This window comes from Protopterus annectens, chromosome 8.part0 (genome assembly GCF_019279795.1).
Source record: "Protopterus annectens isolate FY-2018-M chromosome 8.part0, PAN1.0, whole genome shotgun sequence".
Classification (NCBI taxonomy): domain Eukaryota; kingdom Metazoa; phylum Chordata; order Ceratodontiformes; family Protopteridae; genus Protopterus; species Protopterus annectens.
The window spans coordinates 1,764,464,443-1,764,491,713 of NC_056741.1; the positions used below are offsets into that span (position 1 = coordinate 1,764,464,443).

Consider the following 27,271-nt stretch of genomic DNA (forward strand, 5'->3'; position numbering starts at 1 on the left):
GATTAACACTGGTATATATCGGAAACCATGTTATAGTAACACACTTTTATTGAGGTCTAGTATGCACCCCACATATGTATTTAGGAACATCATTAAGGGTCAGGGCGTTAGGGCCTCTAGATTGAATCCTTCAGATGCTGGATTGGCACATGAATTGGATAGCCTCAAAATGAAGTTGGAAGGGAGAGGCTAAAAAGAAGCAGAAATTATAGAACAATTATGTATGGTTCTTGCCCTATGGCAAGATGTAGCTGCCCCTTACTTTGGACCCATAGTAATCAATAACACCACAGGTATTACTTCCACTCCATCCCTTGTTAAGATTCCATCATTTTTCACTTCTGACCATACAGAAATTAAAGACATTATAACCATACATTGGTCTGTTTTACAAACAGATGACAGTTTAAAAAAGATAGTTGGAGAGAAACCACATTTTTTGTATAGGAACAAGGAGAATTTAAAAAGGCTATTGTGCTATCCCAAAAATAAAGATGTGTCATCTGATGTTGGACACACTGAATCATGTGGCCAATGCAATTTCTGCACTTATATAGATACAAATAGTGAATTCTTACATCCAGATTTACTTAAGAAGTTTAAAACATCAGTGACAGCTAACTGCATGACATCTCATTTGGTTTATTTGGCTGTGTGCCAGACCTGTTCCTCTTTTTATGTTGGGAAAACTAATAGGACTTTCAGAGACGGGATACGTGAGCATATTTATCACATCAAGAAGGGCTCAGTACATAATGCATTAGCTAAGCATATTGTACAACATGGGGACACACATAGGTTTTTATTCAGAGCCCTAGAAGTCATAATTCCTAGCACTCATGAAGGAGACATCAGGAACTACACAGAGTGTAGAGAGGGCAATTGGATTATAAAATTAAGAGCAGACAAAGTTATGGGACTCAATGAAAGGGCATCCATTAAACCAGTATTAAGAAGACGTAGGAACATAAAATACTTACTATGAACATTGAGTAGTATAAAAATGTTTTCTATAGCCTCGTTGTTCATGATAGTATAATAGGTTAAACATTAGTTTTTATTTATTTATTTTTTATTAATACATATTTTTTTATTACTTTATGCAAGTTTTCTGTATATACTCACATTTTGTATATATTTGTTTATATATATATATATATATATATATATATATATATATATATATATATATATAGTTTTATGTAACATCTATACATATATACATATAGAGGGATAGAAGACATATATTTACATGCTATACTCTAGTTTCTATACATAACAGTATCAATCATAATTGTATATATGTTCATAATAAGTGCTGCACGTAGAATTGATTAGTGTTTAATATATAGTATAGGTTCTTTCTTTGTTTCTATAGTATCACTTTAAATGCCTTAATTGGTTGTTAGTTTTGACTGGGCTATACATATACTGAAGTTGTATATATATATATATATATATATATATATATATATATATATATATATATATATATATTACTTTGTTTTAAAGGTGAATGTATTAAAGATCTGATGATGCTTTTTAAGTGAATGTGCTTATCTATGTCTGGACACCTGTGAATAAACTACGTTTTTATTGGTATTTTTATCCTGCTTCACTTTGTCCTTACCAGTTCGTTTATCTTATTTTATTTAAAAACTGTACTAAAATTAGTTTTTGGGAATGATAAAGTGTATTAAGTTACTGCTAAATATTTTTTTACCAACTTCTGCTGCTTAGTTTCTATGGGAAAGAAACACTTTTTTCAGCTTGACCTTGGAACAAACTACCAATCCCATGGTCGGTCCTTCTTCCAGCCACAAAAAGTAAAAGTTAACTAAACAGCCTTTCCCACCACAGCAGGCTAGCAATTTGCCCAGCTGCATTTGGGTGACTCTATTGTAGCCAAAGCTGTTTCTCAGAACACTCATCTTTTTCCTGGATCTCTCTAGGGTTGTTCATACAGCCACTATGGACTGGGAGTAAGCCACATTCTCTGTGGCTGTTAGGGTCCCCTTAATGGCAAGGGAGAGCCACTCTGGTCAGTCTTTGGAGAAGGGGCAGGGAAGGTGCTCCTGCTTAGCCAGAATGTTGTACCCACCCTTGGGGAAGCTGTAGCTGCCATTAATAATCCTGTTTGTCCCAACTTTCTTGTCTAAAAGAAACAGAAAACTAAACACGTATCTACTTCTGCAACAGTTCTATTGGACAACAGCAGACTATTAATTGTTGCCCAGGGTCTTGTACAGGCGATTGACCCTTCTTATCAAGTGGTTTCTAATAAAAAAAGGATTCCTTTTTTCCTTAAGAGATGCAAGACATTGACTCTGAAGAGAAATGAAATGGAGGTTGGTATAATGGCTAAGCACAAGGTGCAGGTTTGATTCTTACATGGGGTAATTGGCTAGGTTTAAAATGGCCCACATGGTCAATTAGCCTAGTATGAATCTATGAAACAGATACAGGTTATTTTCCTCAGACTTCTAATTCAGTCTCAGAATAAACCATGAAATTCAAATCTCCCTGCAAGGGATTCTCTTTCTCTGAGACTACATCAGGAGTGTGCCAGTGTTTTCAGTAGAAGAACATTGGGGTTTCTCAGTCCCTTGGAAAATACTATGAGCTGTTACAATTGGAATTCCCAGAACATTCACCCATCTCCCAGTGCTTTTAGCATTGCAAGATGTGTTTGTCTCAGCCTGTGGATTCTGTGATAGTCAAACTACTGCACTTAAGAAAGCCAATAGAATATAAAAAGTTTCATAGTCTTTCATGTTTTTATGCACTCATCCCAGACCTGACCCAGCAGTTAAAGTTTTATTAATCCAGCTGCTACAAAGCATTTTGTTAATTCTAATCCTTCCCTTCAGACAAGGATGATAAAACAATTGAAAAGTTTAATTAATGCTACAGGTTAAAGAATCTCTCAGATTTTTCAGCCGTCCTTCTACAAATTTTCCAAAGAAAATTCTGCTCCCTTGTCAACTTTTGACAAGAAAGAAAATATACAGTTTCAGCAAAATGCTGACAAGCAGATTTTAGAAAACAATGACTGGAGAATCACAAAAAGAATGTTGCCAGCAAACCCCCGAATAAAGGACAGTCAAATAAGGCAGACTGACGTAATCGGTTCATAAGTTCTAGTCATCTGCCCACATGGGCCATTTTAAGAATAGCCAGTTTCCATTTTTGTGCTCAAATTAACCTACCACATTTGGTTATAAGCTGACTTTACCCATCCTATTGTCAATAATAATTTATTAACCCTAGTAAGAATAACTGGAATCATACCATAGATAATTTGAGAGGATGTATACATGTGAAAAAGCATCTAGGAGCTGCCTCTTTCCATTATTAGGATGGGGGTGGGGGGGCAGCCCTAGGGGTAGCTTTCCTGTTTCACATCCATAGATCAAAGTTGTGTTTGAATATGGACTGGGATGAGCTTTGTTTTATGTGGATGAGGAGTCTGTTACAAAGCAAAGGTATCCTCTGCAAGATATTTACCTGTCCCCACAAACCATTCTGTTGGTACTGCCGAATAGGTTTACATCCATAGACTGAGTATTTCTGATGTGGTTTGGCTTGCTGATGTGCAGTAATCCCATCAATATTAGGTCACATTTGAAAGATGCCTTGTATGCCAGATAGAGGGCACCTCATAACAGTCTGTAGGATACTGAGTATAGTGACAGGGTTTGAGTTAGTCCATGTAGGACATATTGTTTAGGCCTTTTAGTAATATGTCTCTGAGGATGCTCCAGTTGTTGCATGTGTCTAGAAGGATACATTCCAAAGGGGCATTATACTCAGTGACTATCTTTATGATGGATGAGTAAATGGGGACAATAACATCCCTAGATCTCAACACAATCTCTTTGGTTATAAGATGTGCAATATAGAAGGACTTTCTTATAACGATGGACACGTTGATTAAAAGTTAGGTCACAGTCCACATAAGTTCCTATATCCTGAACAACTGGGCCAACTCATAGGAGTGTGTTGTCAATATGGCAGTTCCCTGGGATACATGACTTTTTAAAGGATACAATAATGCATTTTTTGGTATTTAGTTTCAGTTTGTGACTTTGGCAACAGTTGCTTATTTGAGACAAACCTTCCTGCAGGATGGCTAAGTCATTTAGGTATTCAATGACTGCTCCTAGCTTGCAGTCATCTGCAAACGTAGTCATTCAGAGTCTTTTGGTATTGGCTTTTATTTCAGAAAAATAGATGGAAAACTAGAGAGGTCCCATCGCAGAACACTGGGGGACTCCACTGGTGACTGGTCTTTTTGTGGAGGTAACTTTCCCTATTTTGATTTCCTGCATCCTACCTATGAGACAGTTGGCTATCCAATGGGTGACATACTGTTTTTTCCAGTTTATTTAACTTTTCTGCTATGCTTGATTCTGTCAAAGCTTTAGCCAGGTATAAAGGGCATTATCTCGCAACACAGACACACACACACACACACACACACACACACACACACACACACACACACACACAGACACACACACACACACACACACACACACACACACACACACACACACACACACACACACACACACATATGTACACACACACACACACACACACACACACACACACACACACACACACACACACACACACACACACACACACACACACACACACACACACACACACACACACACTCGCACACACACACACATATGTACACACACACACACACACACACACACACACACACACACACACACACACACACACACACACACACACAATCAGTCCATTATGGTGTCCAGAAAGTCTGATTCTTCATTTCTGTCTTTGGCAATAGATTGTTTCAGACAAATGGGTTCTGAGACTGATTCATTAAGATTATGGATGCCAATGGGAAGAAATTCCTCCTTTCCAGGGAATTAATCCTCATTCAGCAGACCAAATGCTTATGTTCCCTCCTGTCCTATAGCACATGCTGTCTCAGTGGTTAATAGAAACAGTTCCTCCATCCAAGCTAGGAAAGGTTAAAAAATGCATTTAGTACCAAAGAAAGAAAATGCAAAGAGACCAGTTCTGGACCTTTCTTTCCTAAACTGATATGCGATGATACCCAAGTTCAAAATTACTTTAGTTCACAAGCTGTTACTCCTCTTCCTCATATGAGATTTTCTAGTAACCTTAGATTTAAAAGATGCTTGTCATCACACTCCTAGTCATCCAGCTTTCATGCATTTTTTAAGGTTTTATGTGTCTGGATCACATTATCAGTTCGCTGCCTTACACTTCAGGCTATCTACTGCTCCAAGAGTGTTCACAATGTATCTAGTTCCTGCTGGGTATCCACAGTTTTTGTTATTTAATGACTTGCTTATCTTTGCAAGGAGTCTTTTTCAAAGTGTCAGAAATCTCTTATTTAGGTGAAAGATGTTCTATAGAGACTGGGATTCCAACAGAACATTCAGAAGTCTTTTTTTGACTCTGTCACACTGGATTGCATTCCTGGGCTGTCTACTGCATGCCTCAGTACAAGAAGTTTTTCTTACAAAGGATAAAAATAGATCTATATTTAGAAGTATTCCAAGGCTTTTTCACTCATAATTCAGTCCTTCAGTCACTGCAGGGGAATAATCAGGAGTCTGGGTCTCATACCATCTATGATTCTTAATGCTCCTGGCAAGATTTCACATGAGAAAGCTACAATAATATCTGTATCCTCTTTGGTCCCAGCACCAACCGCCTTTGTCTTTTTATATTTCAGTTCAAGAATTTGTTAGAAGATAAATCAGTTGGTGGAGACAACAGATATCCCTGGATCCAGGTCTGCTCTACTCTCCTCCAGCTGTAAAGTAGTCAGTAACCACAGATGCCTTGGAATTGCTTGGGGAGCAGTGTCAGTGTTGATAAAAGTGCAAGGTATCCGAGGCAACAAAGACAGACAGAAGCAAAAAAACATAAATGACATGATTGTCCTTATACATGAATCATTTCTATTCCCCTGGATCACTTAACGTTGTTACAGCAGTACCACAGTAATGTGGTACATAAACAAGCAAGAGGGAACCAGACTTTATCCCCTATGTAGACTAGACATATTAGCTTGGCATACAGCTTTGCAGCATAATCTCACTCTACAGACATCCTACATTCTATCTGAGAAAAACTGTGTCAGACAAGCTGGGCAAGACAAATGTAAATCCTCACAAATGGAAACTAGGTCAAGGGATCTTCCAAGTTTCTCAAGTAGACCTTTTTGTCTCCTCTCAGCTAGCAAAATTCTGGTCAAGGACTCCATGCAAGAAAGCCTGGAAGACAGATGCCTTTTCTTTTTGTTGTACAGGAATGTTCCTGTATGTTTTTCTTCCCTTTCTGTTGATACCCAGTGCACTTCTGAAGATTCAGAAAGAATCCCCAAAGATCATTGTGGTGTCTCCCTTCTGTCCCAGATAACAGTGGTTCTCCCTTCTTTTGGAATTTGCCAGGGGATGTTACCACAAGCTTTCTCACAGACTGGATCCACTCACACAAGAGCAGGGTTGTTTGATACATCCCAACCAAACAACTTCAGTTAACTGCCTGAATGATAGGGTCTTAATATCTTTCAGGCACCTGTTTTCTGAGGAGGTGCAGCAGGTATTAATGGAAACAAGAAAGCCAACTACTAGAATATCATATATAAGTAAATGGAAAATGTTTTCTGCGTATGTATGTGAGTGAGAAATAAGGATAATTGCAAGAACGCATTGTCAGGGCCAGAAGCAGTGGATGTAAAGAAGTCAAATATTAAATATTTATATACTTGTGTGTTTGTGAGAATTGGCACAGGAAAGATGAGGTGTACTGTGTGTGTGGTTCTGCTGGAACATGACCAACATGGTTGCATTAGCACTAAACCCTGGCATTCTGGACATGGATGAACTGTGTATGTGTGAAGATTTAGTTCAACCCTGCTGACCACAATCACATGATCTACATCTTCGGGGAGTTGTACTGTTAGTTCCATGACACTGGCTTGATGTTGGTTTGCTACCTGAACATGAACAATGGCTGCTGGATGAGCTCTTCCATGACTATATCCATAACCACATGGTCTACCACTTCTGGGTGTGTAGACCTCAAGCACTTATGGAGTAGTGGAAGCAGTACCACTATGAGAACAGATCTGGTATGGACATGTCGGCTAACATCTGATGATGGAGTGGATCTTCATCCACATGGATGCTGTCCCACCCCTAGCAAACATTCCAGAATAGACACTGCACAATCCAGCGTGTCATTTATCTGGTCTAAAGACTTGCACACACATGGTTCAGGCAGTCTTGCATCTCAGCATGCATGATATGCAGTGCTCTGTCTGCCTCTTCCTAGGCCCATGCAGAACTTGTCTTTGCCTCCACAATGACCCTACTTATATGTTGGGTGCCTCTTAGTGATATACCTGCATCAGGAGAGGGTAGAAAGCATGACTGTTCTATGTAAATCTACTGACACCACAACATGGTACTGCACCCTCATGATGGTCAGGTGAAGACTCCACCTATTCTGCTACTGGAGTAAACACATTACCTTAATCAACCATGTCACTCTCAACCTGTCCTAACTCAAAGGGATCTGTGTCATGGGTATGCATAAGTATACTTACTATGTCCAGACTCTAGGGAGGGGATGTGGGAACCACAACCTCAGTATCAGACATAACCTCAGCAACACCAAATTGTGTGTCTAGATCACTGCCATCATCGCCAGAGGCTACCAATACTTTGACGTCAGGCATTAGGAGCTCCACAGTGCTGGAGCTGGCTAATCTGTGATTGTAGCAATATAACACCAACAAAGAAGAAATACGAGAAAAAATTATCAGACGTGTTACATAACCCATATTATATATTTTAATATACTTGTACTGTAGTAAAAAAAATAGCTATCTCACAAATCAACAGGGGCTATGTGCTTACAAGATAATCTACACTGGGCAGAATAACAGCATTTATTCAGGCATCTTCTTTAAAAACTTCTAAGTAATAAATATATAAGAATAAACCTGTCACTTTCATAACTGTAAAATCCCCTTGACAATAACAGAACTCATTAAGGGGAAAGGAATTATTTATGTCTAGAATATATAACAACATTCTCAATAAAACAAATGTATGAAATCACTTTTTTAAAATAAAATAGCATTCTATAGTCAGACATTGTTAACAATCGTAAGGATGTTGGCAGAGCACAACTTTTGTTTGTAATACAAGTCAATTATTATTGTAATAGCAACTGTTAAATCTTCCTTATAAAAAGATTTCAAAGAGTAGACAGCACTCATTTATGTAATAAAATCCAAGACCTCCTACAAATAAAACCATCAAACCCCCTCTAACCCAGCAACCATAAATGACAAGAACACAATTTTTTAATGGTTTATGTCAGGCATATACAACAACCATATCAGCGAACATTTTCTGAAATATCACTTTAACACTGCAACTTCTCCTAAGTTAGAACTGTGTTCATATCTTCAGAGAAATGTTTTCATAAATCTGTATAATGTAAGTTGAGGTCATTGCAATAGCAAGTTTTATACATTTATTACAAACGCAACTGGAAAAAGTGCATACCACTTAATTTTCTAAGAAAACATATAAAATCATAACTGCAAGTATTACTTGTAAAGAACACAACATATACAGGAATTATAATAAACTTCTCCCAGAAGAATGCAATTGCAGCAATTTAACTCAGTCAAACAACAGCATCTTACGTTTTGGAGCAGTTGGTCTATCCAAGCAATCTTCCCTACTAGGTTGTGCTTATATCATGTAGATTAACCCCTCTGGACATGTGGAATATGTAAGTCAGGTGTCAGTTCATTATCATTTTTTAATCATTCTATCTGCTTCAAGTGCTGGGTAACTAAACATGGTGTGAGGACCTCTACAATGGCTTACACACTCCCTAGCAGTATAAGAGCGAGTGTACAGAACTGTGGTTAGCTAATGGCTTGCAATTATGACTCATTATCAGTACTAAATAATAACTGAGTGTTTAACACTTCTGCTACTTGGATGCAGACTTGTACAGGGTGTGCCAGGGAGAACAGTCTTACAGCAAAGACCATTGTTACATTGACTGCCTCAAGAAATTACATTTAAACCACCTTTATGAAAATATGGTTAAGAAGTAACTGCCTCTGAATAAAAAGTGCCTGTAAGTTATATCAAATATATACAACTTAAACACACAAACAGAGGTGCTGTTCAGCAGTTTTTGCACTGCATGCTGTGGTGCAAAACTGAGAATAGAAAACAGTGGGAAATCGCTTTAAAAGGCAGAGTTTGCCATGGTGCATCTTCTTCCTTGTTGAGTGAGTCATAATTACTCTAAATTATGCCAAGCAAGAGTAATTCAACAGGTGAACTGAGAGGAAAAAGTGTTAGCTTTGTACATGACAGTGGTGGATCAAGAACCAATATAGATGGGAGAGCTAATTCTCACCAAACATGAATACCAGTAGTTTGACTTTTTTAATACACTCACCTGTTATTTTCTTCTATGTTTTACATATCTGGAAATGTATATATCACTCTGAACACTGAACTACAGAAAGCAAGTAAATGCCACATGTATCATGTTTACCCTAGGGTGATAATTCCTGTCTGGCTTGGCCACCTGTCTCTAACCAAATCCTGGCAATTCCACAACATCTGGATTACTTTTTTCTCTTTCTTTACTCATCAGCTTTTTGTTTCATTCCTTTAGCTGGCAACCTGCAAAGACTGCACTATAATAACTGTGGAGGAAATATCTCAAGCTTGGAGTCTGTGGTGGCCACTAGGACCCCAGAAGCCATAGGGTTCTAAATGCTCTGAGGTACATTTTAGAGCTTTCTGCCAACATTTTGAGTAAATGACAGCATAAACAAAAAAAATATTACTAAGGAAAGAAACTCAGTCTGGCATGCAATGGGGACAATTTCTGATTCTGGCAGTCTATTTGCATATTTGAATACATACTGCCAACCTAAAAAGAGGAGGAAAATTGTGTAGCATAGGGGAAGACAAAGACCAAAAGTGCTACATGATAATGTGGGACAGAGCCAGATCATGGTCAAATGGGTCCTTACACAGGTTAATGGATCAGACCATCACACACACACACACACACACACACACACACACACACACACACACACACACACACACACACACAGTAGCTCGCCTCCCTTCATAGCAGCCCCATTCATTCCAGTGTCCCATTACTTGGCTATTTCTCTCCACTTACCATAAACATTGTTCAAACCTGTCTGTGTACATATTTTCTTCTTTAATTCTACAATGATTATAGATATTTAGATTTAATTTAAAACTTTTATTTCAAATTTTATAGCACAAACACTAATAGCCATTTGCTAAACAAAATAGTCTCACAAAGAAACAAACTTAGCATGAACAATAAACTTCTCTGCCCTTGAAACTAACATTCATTGAAATGGCACTGAAACGCACATTCAAATTAAATAAATCTGGCAAGTGGCAGATTAAGTTTACCTTTGGGCTGTTTTCAAATCACAAGCTCCTTGTACATATTTTTAGGACCACGCATACATGCATGTTTACTTTGATGCACATCCTGATTATATTAAGTTATATTCCTTGTATAATACAGCACCACTTAGAGTATGTTTTAATTTTGCAGTTTTAAACATTTTTCTAGTAAGCAATGAAACAACATGTATAAACCAATAAAAAATGACCGATTTCAGAACATTTTAATCATAAAAGCTCACTCAAACGTCTGTCATTACAATCCACAAATATCAGTCAATATACATAATCTCTGCAGAAATAAAAGTCATTTGAATAATTCCACATTAAAGTAACTAATGAAGCTGTTGCTGCTGGCAAACAACTTTACATTTCATTGTTTCATTAACAAACTCAGTGCCTGGTGCCATTGAAGAATAAATTGCCTATGTATGTTACATTAAAAAAATTGGTAAGCTGGTAATATTGCAATTAGGAATGGCTGGCAAACCAACAACAAGTTCATAGATACTAAGCTTCTCATCCAAAGAAGGACACACTCAAGAGTGCAACACACTACTATCCCTCCCTTTAAGTGCACCACAGTATCAACAATCCACCTTTGGGGTATGGGAGACAAGTAGAACCCACAGCCTTGTGCCCCAGAAGCAAGTGTGCTACCCGTTGTGTTACTATCAATGCTTACAAATTTTATAGCACAAACACTTATGACCATTTGCTAAACAAAACAATTGCAAGTTAAAAACAGACTTAACATGTGCAACCATACCTCTCAACTTTACAGATTTTTAAAGAATGTCCAGATTTTGCCTTATAATTTTGGTCCGTTTTTCATAAAATTGTGGCTTTCTGGCAAATTATTGGCAAATCATTAATATTATAGTTAGAAAATAATGATAGACAATTGAGTTTCAGACTTCATACCCTTTAGAAAATGCATGTTAATGCAAAAACTGCTATTCTATCAATTTTGTAAGTTTGTAAGATCAATATTTAAAAAATGTCCCTATTTTTGGACCTTTGTCCCACTTTTATTTATGGCTTTGTCCAGATTTATTGCTCTATGAGGTTGAGAGGTATGTGAGCAACAGTAAACTTATCTTCCCTTGAAACCAGCAATTCTTTGAAAATGTGCTGAGTCTCACATTACTTGAAAATGTACTGAATCTGACATCCCATGAAAGTGTATTCAAACTCCCATTCCTTGAAAATGCACCTCTAATGAAAGGTAGTTTGTGTAGAGGATTAAAGCTCCTGTTTTCTATAAACAAGGTACAGCATTTGAGCATGAGGAACTATACACACACACTTCACATCTGTTGTCCAGTTGCTGTATGTTTCAGGCAAAGCACTAGTTGAAGCCATTAATGTTGTAGTGCTTCAAAAGAAGAAAGGTTTGTTGCCTGATACGGTAAAGCATGACACAAAAGCAACCCATTCAAGTTCCAGTGTTTAAAATCTGTATGCATGTCTGTTGTACTAAAAACACACACACACACACACACGCACACACACGCACACACACATGCAAGCACACACGCACACACACGCACACACACACACACACACACACACACACACACACACACACACACACACACACACACACACACTTCAGGTTTGTCTGCCACTCACCTTACCGTTCAGGTCCTTTACCAGTACTAATAACTAGTAACCATTAATGCAGCAACATTTGAAAGGAAGGAAGGTCTGTGTTGTCTGGACTGGTTCTGCATGGTGTGAAAGCAATGCACTCTAAGTTCAAATGTTTTATATCTGTCCATGTCCTTTTGTATAACAGACAGATGCACAGACATTTGCATCATTAAAGAAGAAATTGTTTTAATGCAATTTTGTGCTGGATGTGTCTCTGATAGAGGAGCATCAGCTCCCCTAGCCTCACCGGTAAATCTGTCACTGCATGATGCAATATATAGAGAAAGTGCAGGAGGCAGACAAAGGGTGGTTAGCTCATGTATCTTGAGGCAGCTAAGTGAATGCAGCAACTGGAAGTAAATGAGAGAGAATAACAATGACAGCATGAAAAGGAAAAGATCATTCTATGCCAGAGGCACTTTATTCATGGAAAAGTAGAAAATAATACAGGAATCCCAGGTCAGTACAACACATTTTTCCTCAGTACAAATAGGGGGATGATCTGGATTATTTTGTAAGGGCCTTTGAGAGGGTGTATATTCAGTCCCAAATTAACCAAGGCCAGAGGGTGATGTCTTTAACTCCTTTACTTAAGGATAAAGCAATGGATACTGTTTCTAAATTCAGTGATAATTGTTTAAATTATATCAAGGTTAAAGATTGTTTAGTTGGAGAAAGGCAGATGAAAGCAGGACTTAAAATACTGCAGAAATCAACACTTATTTTTACAGAGGGATTAGTGGATATACTGTTACCACATTTGAAATGCATGCAGATGTTTTGGCCAGAGAACAAACCTTTAGCATTAAGCTTCAGGACATAAGAATTGCGTTGCCACTTTGGAGTGTAACATTGCAGAGGAGGATGTCATTCATTTGGTCTAGACTCATTTGGTCTAAATACATGGCTATGGGAGTTTGCTGTTTTTCCACTATTGTGCTATCTTGGAGTTATAATATATAATTAGCCAGGTGTGTATGGGAAGCCTCAGCCATCTCTGTAGGCTATGTAGGACAAAGTAGAAGTCAGAGGTTTGGGTACATGCCCAGGTTTTGGGGTTACATATTTCAAATGTATCCACATGGAACATGCGCAGTCTTACAGTTCACTATGATAGGGGTCAAAAATCTCAGGAAACATCATGCAAGACTAGCACTATGACAGTGACCTATTGCATAGAGACAACAATTGTACCTGGTTATCACAAAAGTCTGAATCCTATACCATTAGACAGGGAGGAGGCCATTGCCAAAAGAGACACTGCTTCAAACATAAGAATAATCAAGCCTACAGTGGTCAGACAGAAGCACTATTTCTCTGGGCAGTCCACTTCAATTAGGGCCTTAAGTGAGAAACCTTTTGAGGTACCCTTGGCCAGAGTATATCTGGACTGGGAAGAAGTGGGCAAGGTAGCAAGCAGGAAGCTGTGTTTGAGGACATTCCTGCTGTCATTCTAACAGGGAATGACTTTGACAATGTAATACCTAATGTGCATGTTATTGCATACAGCCAGAGATGGATGCAAACTTGGGGAAAGCAGTAAAAGGGAGACCCAGCCAGAGTACATACCTTCATCTGAGGCTGGTAATGTGGTGATCGGGTCAGTAACAGTAAGCAAGGATCTGAGCCACAGCGTGGGAAAGGTACTGCACTTTCCTTGCAAGGTTACACTTTTGCAGGAGAATTAAGTGACAGTAGTCATCCAGAACTTGAGGCACCACCAGTGAATGGTACCTTACCTCTTTTAGAAGAGGATCTGGGAAGGGTGGCTAAGGAGGCTTTGAGGTAGGCTTACTTATCAGATCCTACTTTACATGCTCAAGGGCAGAGGTTGTCCACATACTAGGACAGAGGTTTGCTGTATAGAGAATGGGAACCTAAGGAGGGTTACAGGGAAAAGTAACACAGCAATTGGTAGTACCCAGGGCCTACTGACTTTCACTTTTGGCCATAGCTTTTGATATTCCTTTTGCAGGCCATACAGGCATAAAGTTTAGTAAAAGGTAGCTTATGTACAATTTTTGTTGGCTTGGGATTGCAAGGACTAACAAGCAGAGCAGTGCATGAAGGGTGCCAACGGTAGTGCCAAAGCCAAGGCTGCTTTGTTGACTTTGTCTGCTATTGAGAAACTGTTTAAAAGAGAAACCATGGATATTGTGGAATCTCTAAGTACACTAACCAAATTCCACAGATACAAGATATCTCCTTGTGGTGGTGGATTATGCCACTAGGTACGCAGAAGCTAGGGCACTGTCATTGATGCAGAAAAAGTAACAAATGCTTTGTCAGACAATTTCAGCAGGGTGGGTTTTCCTACCACATTTTAAATACATGACAATGGGAGTTTGCTGTTTTCTCAACTATTATGCTATCTTGGATTTGTAATATGTAATTAGCAGGGAGTGTGAGGCCAGCCTATGCCATCTCAGCAGGCTATGTAGGACAAAGGAGAAGTCACAGGTTTGGGTACATGCCTGGATTTTGGGGCTAGATGTTTTAAATGTCACCAAATGGGGCATGTACCATCTAACTGTCTACTTTAGTGACAGGAGAAGACAGAGATTTCAGGAAACATCAAGTAAGATGAGCAGTATGATAGGGGTGCCAACTTTATGTCAGATCTGCTGGCATGTTTGGGAAAGTTTTGTGGGTTAAAGTACCTAAATATTACCTCCTACCACCCACAGGCAAATGGCCTGGTAAAGACATTTAACTCTACACTGAAGATCATGTTGAGGGCATTTGCAGACCAATTCAAGAGGGAGTGGTAAAATATCTGCCCCATCTCCTCTTCACATACAGAGAGGTACCCCAGGGATTTGCAAGTTTTTTACCCTTTAAGCTACTGTATGGTCATAAGGTAAGGGAATCACTGGATTTGATGTATGATGAGTGTGAGGGTGAGTGTGATTCCAACAAGTAGCTTGGAAAGCTCAGGGAGACACCCCTTGAGCACCTAACATAGAGGCAACAGTAGCAAAAGTCCTATTATGGCAGGACAGCCAGATACAGTGAATATTCTGCAGGGCAGCATGTGATGGTACTTTTTTCTATAAAACACAAAAGTTACAGGCATTCTGGGAGGGTCCTTTCACCATTGTGAAGAATGTCATTAATGATAGAGTTGACAAGCAGGAGACCAAAGCACAAACTACCCTGTTAACATAATAAACGTCAGCCTCACATCTACAGCACAGACATTTCTTGACTTCATAAATACAAATACCCTTGACCAGATAGTGAATATGCCCACTACAGCCTCCAACATACTAGACCTCATACTCACAAATATGGGAGAAGACTACACCCACCAATGTCTTGTCCTCACTGTCAAGGTACAACCATAAAGTTGCCTCCTTCAAAATCAGAATCAACTCCTTAACCTCAGTAAAACCAGTAACAGTTAGGAACTATTCCGAGGCAAACTACCTTTTGTTAAGTGATGGTTTGTCAAACTTCAATGCTCTTCCAAACCCCAGAGAACACAACAGCCTATGCTGACTTGTTCTCAAAAGATCTGGGCAATCGTGTCAGCTGCTGCATAGAAGCTGCTGCACCTACTAGAGAAAAGCACAGGATTAGCCCAGGAAAAAAACATCCTGCTGGCATCTCATTATTTATACAACCAAAGGAAAAAAATATGGCAAATATCAGGTAGGGTAAGGCCATAAAGATAAAAACTCTATCATCAAACTAAATAGGCAACTGGTGGGCAAATTAGGTCAAACAAAGCAAACTCTGAGGTTAAGACAGCCTCCCAGGTGAAAGATAACCATAAGACCTTCTACAGATATGTCAGAAACCTCAAGGGCAGCACACAGATACGTGTTGAACTGGTGGTTTATGGTGACACATTCTCTAAGCCTGGCAATATAGCAAACCTGTTAGCTAACAAATTCATTTCCAGCTTTATCGCTCTCTCACCCCCCAACCACCCTCAAGAGATACTCTTAAACATAACACCTCCAGCTATGATTAGGGAGCATGTACTAGCTGTTTTTGCTAAAGCCAAGAGCACAGCCTCAGTGGACCCTGTTAACATCATAGCATGCCTCCTGAACAGTGTAAAATATGACATCAGGATCTCTGGAGTCATTATTTAACTATAGCCTTAAACAGGTTTTGTGCCACATGAATGGTGGACTTTGACGGTCATCCCCCTTGTATGACTACTATTATTTGCAAAGCCCAATTAAAGAATTATCATGGAAATTATCAACCAGGACATAGGAGAACTCCAGACACTAGATCCATCCCAGTTTGGTTTTGCCAAAGGAAAGTCATGCTTACTGAACCTTGTGGACTTCTTTGAAAAGTTCACTAAGACAACAGATTAGGGGAAAGCAGTGGTCTAAGTGGAAGATCATATTAAAGGGAGAAGAGAGTTAGCCAGAGAGAATACATTGCATACAATCTCTCTTTGTATGTCCTAACAGCTTCAAAACTATCTCTTCTGAAGAAGGCCATGACCTTTGTACTGGCCTTGAATGGCAAATTAAACGATTCATTAACTGATTTACATTTGTTTACCAGGACACCAAACTTGTTTTGTTTTTCCCTGAAAAATACAGATTTTACTCCACATGAATGTAAAAAGTACATTTATTCCTAATAATGTAGTGAATATTTTTCAACAAGCATGTAAAAGAGACATTAATGATTTGTTTCAGAATGAGAATAGAGTTGACTAATAATACAATTTCAAAACTGATGAATAAGTAGCACTGGATTCACCGATGAGTTAAAACAAAATAGTTATTACAAATGTAGGCAGAAGTACAGCTGCTATCAGAATGGATAAAAGTGAATATGATGGTGCTATTTGTCATGTGATTCTGTTACATATATTAAAACAGACAAGTTGAAAGTGAATGGCATTGTTACAAAAGTTAATAGCCAGCTATATGATATGTTCATAGATGGATATTTGACAACAGATTTATTACATGCTTTCATATACCTCATCCTACTATACATACATAGGTTCATAGGTTCACGGGACAGTACTAGACTATTGGCCCGGAGGCTCTTATAAGCCTAGCCAAGAATTTCACTCATGTTCCCACAAAGCCAGCACCTGTTCTATGGTTTAAACAAAATCCACAAGTTGCTAAAACAGCCACCAATGAGACCTATAGTATCTGACAGAGGCTGGATTACTGAACCCGTTTCTAAATAGTTAGAAGCAAATTTGAGGGAACCCTTCTTGAGTCATGTAGTTACATAAAAGATATCATAGATTTTCTGAAACATCTTTGGGATTAGTCTAATCAAAATGCCATTTCCTTATAAGTGTTTGCAACACGATGTAGGATCTCTTTTTAGTATGATACCGAATGACATAGGGATTGATTTTCTAAGATCTTTTATCAGTAAACATATGCCCAAGAATAATTTAGACAGCCGTACTTTATGTACCTTGTTGGATTTGGTATTAAAAAATATGTATTTATATATAAAAAGGAATATTATTTACAGAAATGGGGAGTAGTAATGGGCATCCCTCTTGAAAATGCATATGCAAATGTGGTCTTCGCAATGTAGGGAGAAGAACATGTTTTCTCTACTAAAATATGTTTAGAAACAATATTTTAGTGTAAAAGCACTTTCTGGGCAATATTTTTTAGCATTCAGTATGGTAGTGGATTTGAATTTGATTAATTTGTTTAATGTATCACAAATATAACACACTTCTTCAAACTGAAGAAATTTAACTCCTTCTCAGAAATGGAATTTTTAGATATTAAATTAATAAAGACACCTAACAGCAGTACTGAAAAAACAAGTTAATAAAAACAGCTACCTGCATAAAAACAGCATGCATCCACCTTTTTGTTCTCTAATATTCCTAAGAGCCAGGTGGTGAGGCATGCTAGGCTAAACATAAATGATGGCATGTAAAAGACAAGCAAAGTGCAGTTCCATGGCTGATAAAAGATGAAATTCCAAATCCAATTTAGTCAAAAAGTTTAATAAAAAAGATGAGCACTTTCACAATTCAAACAATTGCTTCTTCAGATCACAAAAAGACCAAAAAAACACTGGTTTAAATACTCCATCAATTAACAATAATTAGTCATGTGATATGTAAAACAGTAGCAAATGTGCTCAGGAAGAGAGCTATTTAAAAAGACAACCACAGTAAAAACATCTTTCATAAAAAAACAAACAAAAAAAAAAACATGTATAAAAAAGATACATAAAAACTGTTAAGAATTCTACTATACTCTAAATGACCTGAAAATCTAGATATATTTTTACATATTATATTAACTAATATAGTATAAATATTATGTAAAATTACTTTCTCAAACCCCTGTTCTTTAATTCTGGTTTCAGGGGAACTACATCATTTAGACCAGAGCCTTTATGTGCTCTGAGTCTAAGAATCCATCTAGTTTCATTACGTTCAGTATTATTAATAGTATCTATCACCTAGTCTCATATAAGTCCTGGTAACCTCCAATACCTGAAAGGCAAATTTATGCTGATCCCCTTCCTGTGCTACATGTTTAGCAAGTGCACTGTACTCTAATCTTTTACTAATACAATATAAATGGTCTGTTATCTGTTCACGAAGACGTCTGATGGTTTTGCCAACATAAAATTTTCTACATGTCATACACTTAGCTAAATATACTAGATTTTTGGTGTTACATGCTGCTTTATCATTAAACATAAACTTATGCCCAGAGTCAGGATGTATAAAGCTCGGATCTTCATTTATAGTAGTACAAAAATTACAAGCACCACATCTCTTAGTACCTGTCAGTATATGGTTCATATCTTGCCCTTCATGTTTAGGGTAACATAACTGTCTTCTTAAAGATTCTTTATTCCTGTAAACAAAAGAGGGCTTAGTTCCAAGAATTCCAGCTGTATAATCAGTTTGCAAAACATGCCAATGTTTACTAACTATATTCTTAAAAACATTGACTTCACTACTGTATGTTAAATTAAAACAAAATGTTCTGTCTCTAGATCTGTGGTTTGAAACATTTCTTCTCTGGGGTGAGTAAAAATAAGGTTTAACAAGATTCTTCCTCTCCTTCCTAATTACTTCACTCATTTTATGAACTTTAGTACTATTATAACCCCTATGTTCAAAATCTTTGGTGAGTTTTACCAAGCTCTCTTCAAAATCCATATCATTAGCTGTTAGCCTTGAGGCACGTAACATTTGTCCCTTCATAACATTGGGGAATATATGTCCCGGATGCATACTATCTCTATGCAGGTAAGAAGGTACATAACATTCTTTCCTATAAACATTTGTGGAAATACTGCCATCTTCTTTATCCCACTGTATTTGTACATCCAAATAATGTGAAAACTCAGAAGAGTATTCAAAAGTAAACTTCAGGAAACTGACTCTTGTGTTCACATAATCAAAGAACTGTAAAAGTTCTGCCTCAGTTCCTTTCCATAAAAGGAAAAGACTGTCTACAAAATGATGAAAGAATGCTATATTCGTCCCTATTAGACATTCAATATATTGAGATTCCCATTCTGCCATTACAAGGTTGGCGTAGCTATTGGCACAAGGACTGCCCATAGCTACGCCAGCCAATTGCAAATAATAATGGTGCTCAAAAATAAACACATTGTGTTCTAGAGTCATTTCCAGTAAAAAACATGTAAGGTCAAGGTATTGTACACTGTATTCACTATTTCTTAAAACAAATACTTTCATCATTTCTATCCCCTCTGAATTGGGAATCATGGTGAATAGAGATACAGCATCCATGGTAACAAAAAAATCAAAATCACAAAATTGTAGAATTCAAAGCTATTCAAGAAATTGTTTACTGTCTTTTAATACTAAGTCATATTTGTCCAGTATAGGTGTTAATTGTTTTTCAATAAATAATGGCATGTTGAATGAACAACTAGACTATGTTATTAAAGATTTTCAAGCCAGAGGTTATGATAGCAATATGCTAAAAGAACAGAAACCAGAAATACCTGATACTTGTGATAGTCTGTCTAGACCTATTTTTTTGAACCAAATATATATTCCTGCTTGCATGCAGCAGGTTCACCCCCAGTAATGGGGTTTACAACATAAATCAAGGTAAAGACCATATAAATGATAATAAAAATGTAGATAAAAATTTAGATGAGAATACTAATTTTAGATCTAATAAAAATATGATAAAACTTAGGTATACTCTTACAACTGACACACATGTTTGATTCAGAACATTATTAAAAACAATTGGTATATTCTTATAGCTTACCTCCTTATTCATAGGTTCATAGGTGTGTACTAGGCTAATGGCCCTGCAGCCTTTACAAGCCTAGCCCATAGGATTACCCTGGTATCATGCCACCCAACCTTAGTTCCCGGTGCCTCTGTCGAGTAAAGCCACTGGAGTGATCCCTGGGGTGAATTTTCTATTTAGTAATGAGGTTGAGGTCTCTGGAGCATGTGGTGCAGAGGGGTTGGGATTTCTTTAGATGTAGCATTTCTAAAAGAGCTGGGTCAGACGTGGCTTTTCTAAATAGGCGATATGAGACAGAGAATAGTTGGAGTATTTGAGTCTGTCCATATAGGACAAATGTTTAAGGCCTTGGATCCTCTTTGTGAGCTACGTTTGCAGCCTTTCTAGTTGTTGCAGGTGTTTAGTGAGGTACATGCCAAATGGGGCATTGTACTCAATGACTGACCTAATGAGGGAAGAGTAGAGGGAGACAATGACCTCTTTCTTCCTGGATGCAAAACCCTTAGTAATGCGATGTGCCACATAGAAGGGCTTTCTGACCCCAGTGGCACTGTGGTGGTCAAAAGAGAGGTTGCTGTCAACATGTGTTCCCAGATCTCTTATAACACCTTCTGTGTTCAGTGGACTACCATCGATGTGGTAATTCATGGGAACCAGGATTTCCTAAAGGGGATGATGACACATTTTTTGGCATTGAGCTTAAGGCCATGGTTCTGACACCAGTCACTGGCCTCAGTGAGACCTTTCTGTAGGATGTCAACATCACTTAGGGAGTTAATAATAGCTCCCAACTTGCAATAGTCTGCGAACTTTGTCAGCCAGAGTCCCTTCGTGTTGGTCTGGACTTCAGAGAAGTAGATACCAAACAGGAGAAGACCTAGGGCTGAACCCTGTGGGACTCCAGTCATGACTGGTCAGCAGTCTGACCTGGAATCAGCTGCTTTCACACTGTGGGTTCTACCTGTTAGCCAGTTTGCAATGCACCTAGTGATATAGGGGTTGATGCCTAGCTTAGTGAGTTTTTCTATGACTCCTGTGTGGGGAATGGTATCAAAAGCCTTGGCCAGATCAAGGTAGGCTTTATGAACCACCTTGCCTTCATCCACAGCTCTGAAGACTGACTCAAAGAAGTTGACCAAGTTGAGCAGGCATGATGTACCCTTCAGAAACCAAACGGTGTGGGATCCAGAGTTTGGAGATTCCCTATATCCTTGTTTATTAGGTCCATGATGATGCATTCCATAGCTTTGCATATCAGTCAGGCTAATGGGGCGATAGTCCCCAGGGTCTGTAGTCACTCCTCCTTTGTGGAGAGATTGACTGTAGCAGTGCGCCATTGGGTAGGGACAAAGCCTGAGGTGGGGCTGTGATTGAACAGGGCACACAGATGAGGTGCCCGTTCACTCTGCAGTTCATGTAGAACACAGCCAGGGATAATGTCAGGTCCCATAGAAGCTGTGTTCTTGGCTTTGGACAGTGCTGTTTTAACCCATGCAGCAGTAATATTGGGTGCCTGGCAATCTACTGGTATTGTGATTAGTCCTTTGGGGGGGGGTAAAGTTGGCACTGAATCTGTCGGCCAGTATATTGGCAATATCTGTTGGCTCGGTATAGGAGGCTCCATTGTGCAGTAGTAGTAGTATTTATTTATTTATTTTATTTTTACATTTGTTAACCAGGTTATTCCTACTGGGCCGAGAGCCCTTTTTCAGTGAAGACTTGAGGAGAAAAGCTCCAGGAAAGTAATTAAAAAAATAAGAAAAAAAAACTAACAATTCAAGTTGTAAGATATTTAACAGTACAAAAACAGAGAAAGAGAAGTATGCAACATGTATATTTACAAGGCAAAAGTACATTATTTTGAGAATGCAGTAGCAATATGTTTGCTAAATATGGTTAGCATTAAGTTATATACAAGGAATATAGCAATGCCTAAAATAAAAAGATATGTAATACACAATTCAGAGTAACATCATGACATAGAAGAACAAAGATGCTTTTAATAGCATATATTCTTACTGCAGAGTAATATGTGTAGACAGTTTAAATAACAGATACCAAGCAGATATGTTGAATGAGAGAAGAAGAAAAATTCATTAGGTTGTTTCCTGACAAGTATAGATGAATGCATGTCAGAAATGAATTTTTAGTTGCTTTTTGAATTTGCCACTTGTCGCTCGCCCGGTCAGGATAAAACAGACGAACAGTTGTGGGTTCGATTCAAGGAGCTTTATTACACAAAAACACATCTGGATAGAGGCTTAGTAACTTAAACTTAAATAAACTTATAAACAGACTGACTACTATACTCATACATGTTAACACTATGGCTGTTCTCTCAAAATGTCACTGTTGCCTGCACGTGATCATATTTATATGCATGTGCCTACACTTGGAAATGCTACTTAAAGTTACAACACACACTCTGTTCTACATCTTCCCTCTTTGAGGAATAGATCATACACCAAAAGGCAATATTCAATGACATTCAAATACAAAGAAATGATCTTTTAACATTCAATTATACAGAACTAATTCTTTGACATGCAATCATGCAAAATTAAACACATATAAAACAATCATGCCCAGATTGCTGTGTATTTCGCACTAGGTCTAGAAATACAACCTGATCATATAACATTAAAAACAGAACTGGATCTAGCAATGGGGACTGCCTTCAAGGAATGTTCAACTTTGGGGACATCATCAGAAATGGGAATGGATACTGAGACATGTTCTTCAGTATGAACATTCTCAGGGTTGCTCTGAGATCTCTAGAGCCTGTATCACAGATAAGATGCTGTGATATCATTTCAGACACTGGAAGAAGATGCCTGCAGTTTCTCCTGTATTCTGTACCCTCATATTCCACTAAGTAGAATCTTGGCTCGGCACATATGCCTCTCACTTGACCAATTCAATCAAAGCCTTTTACTGTTTGCATCCTCACTGTCTCTCCTTTCAAAGGATGAAGAAATCTGCTTGTTTTATCATAGCTGGACTTCTGAAAGGAATGCTTCTTAAAGAGTTGGGCTTTGATTGCTCTGTTGTATTTAGCATTAGCCACTAACAAAATTGAACTAAGAGGCAAGGTTGTTCTGGTTTGCCTAGATAGAAGTCTCTGAGCAGGAGAGCCAAGTAGGTTGTCACGGGGTATATTTCTAATATTAAGTAAATTCAAGAAGATATCAGTATTGGTCACACTTTAACCTCTCTAGTAATTGCTTTGCACTCGTACTGCACATTCAGCAAGGCTGTTTGACTGTGGGTATTCTGGACTACTAGTAACATGGATAAGTCACACTCTTTTGCAAATTTCTAAAACAATTGACTGGTAAACTGGGTACCATTGTGAGAAATAACTTTGTGTGGACTACCATGGACTGAGAAATGATGTTTCAACTTAGTAATAACAACACTAGATTTTAGGTTAGGTAGCAAATCGATCTCAAGCTAGTTCGAATAACAGTCTACCAACACTAAGTAATGCTAATTGTTCCACTCAAATATGTCAGTGGCTACTGTTGACCAAGGTAGTTCAGGAATCATTTCTTAGATGAGGTGGTTCTTACAAATGTGGTTTAGTACTATTGCATGCTGAACAGGATGAAAGCACTTTATCAATGTCTTTTGACAGAGAAGGCCAGAATACTCATCCTTTTGCCCTTCTTTTGGTAGCTTTGGAAACTGGCTGGGCATGATGCAAAATCTGAATTTATTCATGTTGTAAGGAAGTAGGAACAATAACTTTGTGACCTTTGAAAATGATACCATCTTCCATCACCATCTCATCTCTGCATGGAAAATAAGGTTGTACTTCTGGCGGTACACAAGATTGCTTTGAAGACCACCCAACATTTATGAAGTGGTTGAGCTTCTGCAAAATTGGATCAGTCTTTGTATGATCTCTCAGAGCTCATCAAGTCTCGTGGTAGAAGAATTATGCACTTCCATGACATCAAAGTCAAATTTCTCTGCATCAAGCTGCTCTGTGGTATTTCTGGGTGATCTGGATAAGGTATCAGCCAGTTAAAGAAGTTTGCCTTTTGTGTAGACCGTTTTGAAGTTCTATTTTTATAATCTGAGCTTCATTCTTTGGAGTGTTGCTGGAGCGGTATGCATAGGCTTCTTTAAAATAGTGGCTAGAGGTTGATGATATATTTAGACTTGGATATCTCGGCCATAAATATAATTATGGAACTTCGAACATGCGAACACAATTGCTGAAAGTTCCTTCTCAATTTGAGCATACTGCATTTCAGTTTGGGTAAGAGTTCTAGATGCATAGGCAACTGGTCTGCCCTCTTGAAGAATAACTGCACTAAGACTGAACTTTGAAGCATCACAGGAAAGAACTACTGGTTTGTGGACATCATAGTATCTCATTGTAGGCGGTTTGGCAATTTGTTGCTTGAGATTATCAAATGCTCTCTGGTGTTGTTCCAGCCATGACCAGGCAACATTTTTCATGTCAACTCTCTTAAAGGCACTGATAATTAACTAAAGTCAAGGATAAATTTGCCCAAATAGTTAATTATACCAAGGAAATGCTGTAGGGATTGGACATTGTCTGGAGCTGGCATCTCGAGAATGGCTGCTTGTTTGGAAGAGTCTGGTCATAACTTCTGGTAGCCTGGATTTACATTTCAGAGGATTGAGAATCAAGCTTACTTCACAAGCTCTATCCAGAACTTGCTTGAGGTTTCTATCATGCTCTTCATTCCATTACCTCCAACTAGTAAATCAGCCACTACTATAGCACACGAATAACCCAAAAAAATTTTCTCCATTACACACTGAAAGACTTCATTGGCAGAATTTATTCCAAAAGGCATTCTGAGAAATCTGTATCTACCCAATGGTCTGCTGAATGTAGTCAATAGTGAAGATTTGTGATCAAGCATTACTTGCCAAAATGAAATCTTTGCATCTAAGATAGAAAAAACAGTGGCACTTGGCATGAGGGTGACAACCTCCTCGACTGTATGCATAGGATGATGAGGTCTCTTTAATGCCTTGTTCAAGTCTCTTGGGTCAATGCATATTCTGATTTAATCCGAGCTTTTCTTATGAGCAACTACTATGGAAGACACTCACTCTGTTGGTTCTGTGACTGGACAAATCACACCTTGCTGAACCATCTTATCTAACTGGACCTTGACCTTGTCCTGCATAGCTCTTGGAACTCTTCTAACTGGTCTGACCACTGGACTGAACTCTGGGTCTACCTTCATGGAGTACACAACTGGAAGTTTGCCTAGCTTGTCCTCGAAAACATCAGCATACTCTGAGAAAATAGCATCACTGAAGCTGTAACTGGGACATGTGCGTATATGATGAGCTTCTTTGGTAAAAGAAAGCAGTTTCATTCTTAATTGTCTTTGAGACCTAATAATGACTGTGCAGGTCTTCTGACTACATATAATTGCAAACTGTAACTGTTTCCAGCTAAATAACATGAAAGCACTACTTAGCCTTCGGTTTGAATCTCTTCACCTCCATAAGCAACAAGCTTTGCACAATTAGTCAAATTAAGTTGTTAAACCAGCTCTCACTCTAGCAAATGTTTATGCTGACATTGCATTACACTTTGAACCAGTGTCTACTTTGAGCTCCGTGGGTTTACCATTGATCAAGACAGTACAAAACACTTTCTTCTCTTGTCAACAAATCTGCTGCATTAACCTTTACACCAACCACTGATACACCATCTACATGGAAAGTAGGGTTGCAGTTTTCTACATGATTAATTTGCTTTTTTGAGTGACCTTACTTAATAACTGAATGAGGCTTGCTTGATTCACAAAACTTTTGAAAGTGGCTCCATTTTTTACACTTGTGGCATTGCTGACCAAATGCTAAGCACTTCTCTCTTTTAGACTCATGACTGGCACCACAATTACGACAGTTAACAGTAAGACTTAACTTGGCTTTTGCTGACTCACCCTTACAGTTTATGCTAAAACACAGTCTTTTACTAAAACACATGCAGTTGCCTTGCTGTTTTTAAGCTTATTTTGCCCTTTTATTGTACTCGTTATGCATAGGTAGGTACTAGGCTATCTGCCCGAAGGCATTTATAAGCCTAACCAGAATGTGTTGGCTTTCGCCGCCCCCTTAGATTAGTTCCCTGTACCTCTGTCCAGCACAGCCACTGAAGTGATCCCCGGGGTAAACTTTCTCATCCACTCATCAAGGTTTCTTTTGAAGAGTGTTAGTGAGGAGCTCTGCCTAATGTAGATTGGAATCTTGTTCCAAAGCATGGGAAGTCTCTGGGACAGGAATCTATCCCTCCAGCATGTCCTATTTATTGTTGTGGTAAGGTTTAGATTCCTAGAGCATGTGGCTTGAGGGGATAAGGTTTTCTTTAGGTGGGACATGTCCATCAATTCTGGGTTGGGCATGACCTAGTATGTCAGGCAGAGATCACCTCTGAGTAGGCGGCATGCAACTGAGTACAGCTGGAGTTTCTTCAGTCAAGCTGCATAGAGCATCTGTTTGAGGCCAGTGATTCTCTTGGTGAGGTACTTCTGTGGTCTTTCCAGCTGTTGCAGGTGTCTTGTAAGGTACATCCCAAATGGGGCGTTGTACTCTATGATGGGTTTGATGAGTGAGTAGAGGGGCACAATGACCTCTTTTGATCTGGATGGGAACCCTTTTGTGATTAGGTGGGCCACGTAGAAGGATTTTCTAACCACTTTGGCAATGTGATTATCAAAGATGAGATTACTATCTACTTGGGTTCCCTGATCCCTTATTACGTTTTCCATATTTAGGGGACTACCACCTATGTGGTAGTTTGTGGGTACTTATGCACTTTTTGGCATTTAGCTTGAGGCCATGATTTTGACACCAGGTATC

At 38.5% G+C, this 27,271-nt stretch overlaps 1 protein-coding gene across 1 annotated transcript in view; it reads left to right on the top strand.

Annotated features, from left to right (window-relative positions):
- Positions 1-12,535: 12,535 nt before the first annotated feature.
- The window catches only part of LOC122809626 (cytochrome P450 2F2-like), a 916,584-nt gene continuing 901,848 nt past the window's right edge, over positions 12,536-27,271 (top strand). Inside the window, exon 1 of the mRNA XM_044081263.1 lies at positions 12,536-12,644. The gene's annotated coding sequence lies outside the window, so the exon portion shown is untranslated. The remainder of the gene's footprint in view (positions 12,645-27,271) is intronic.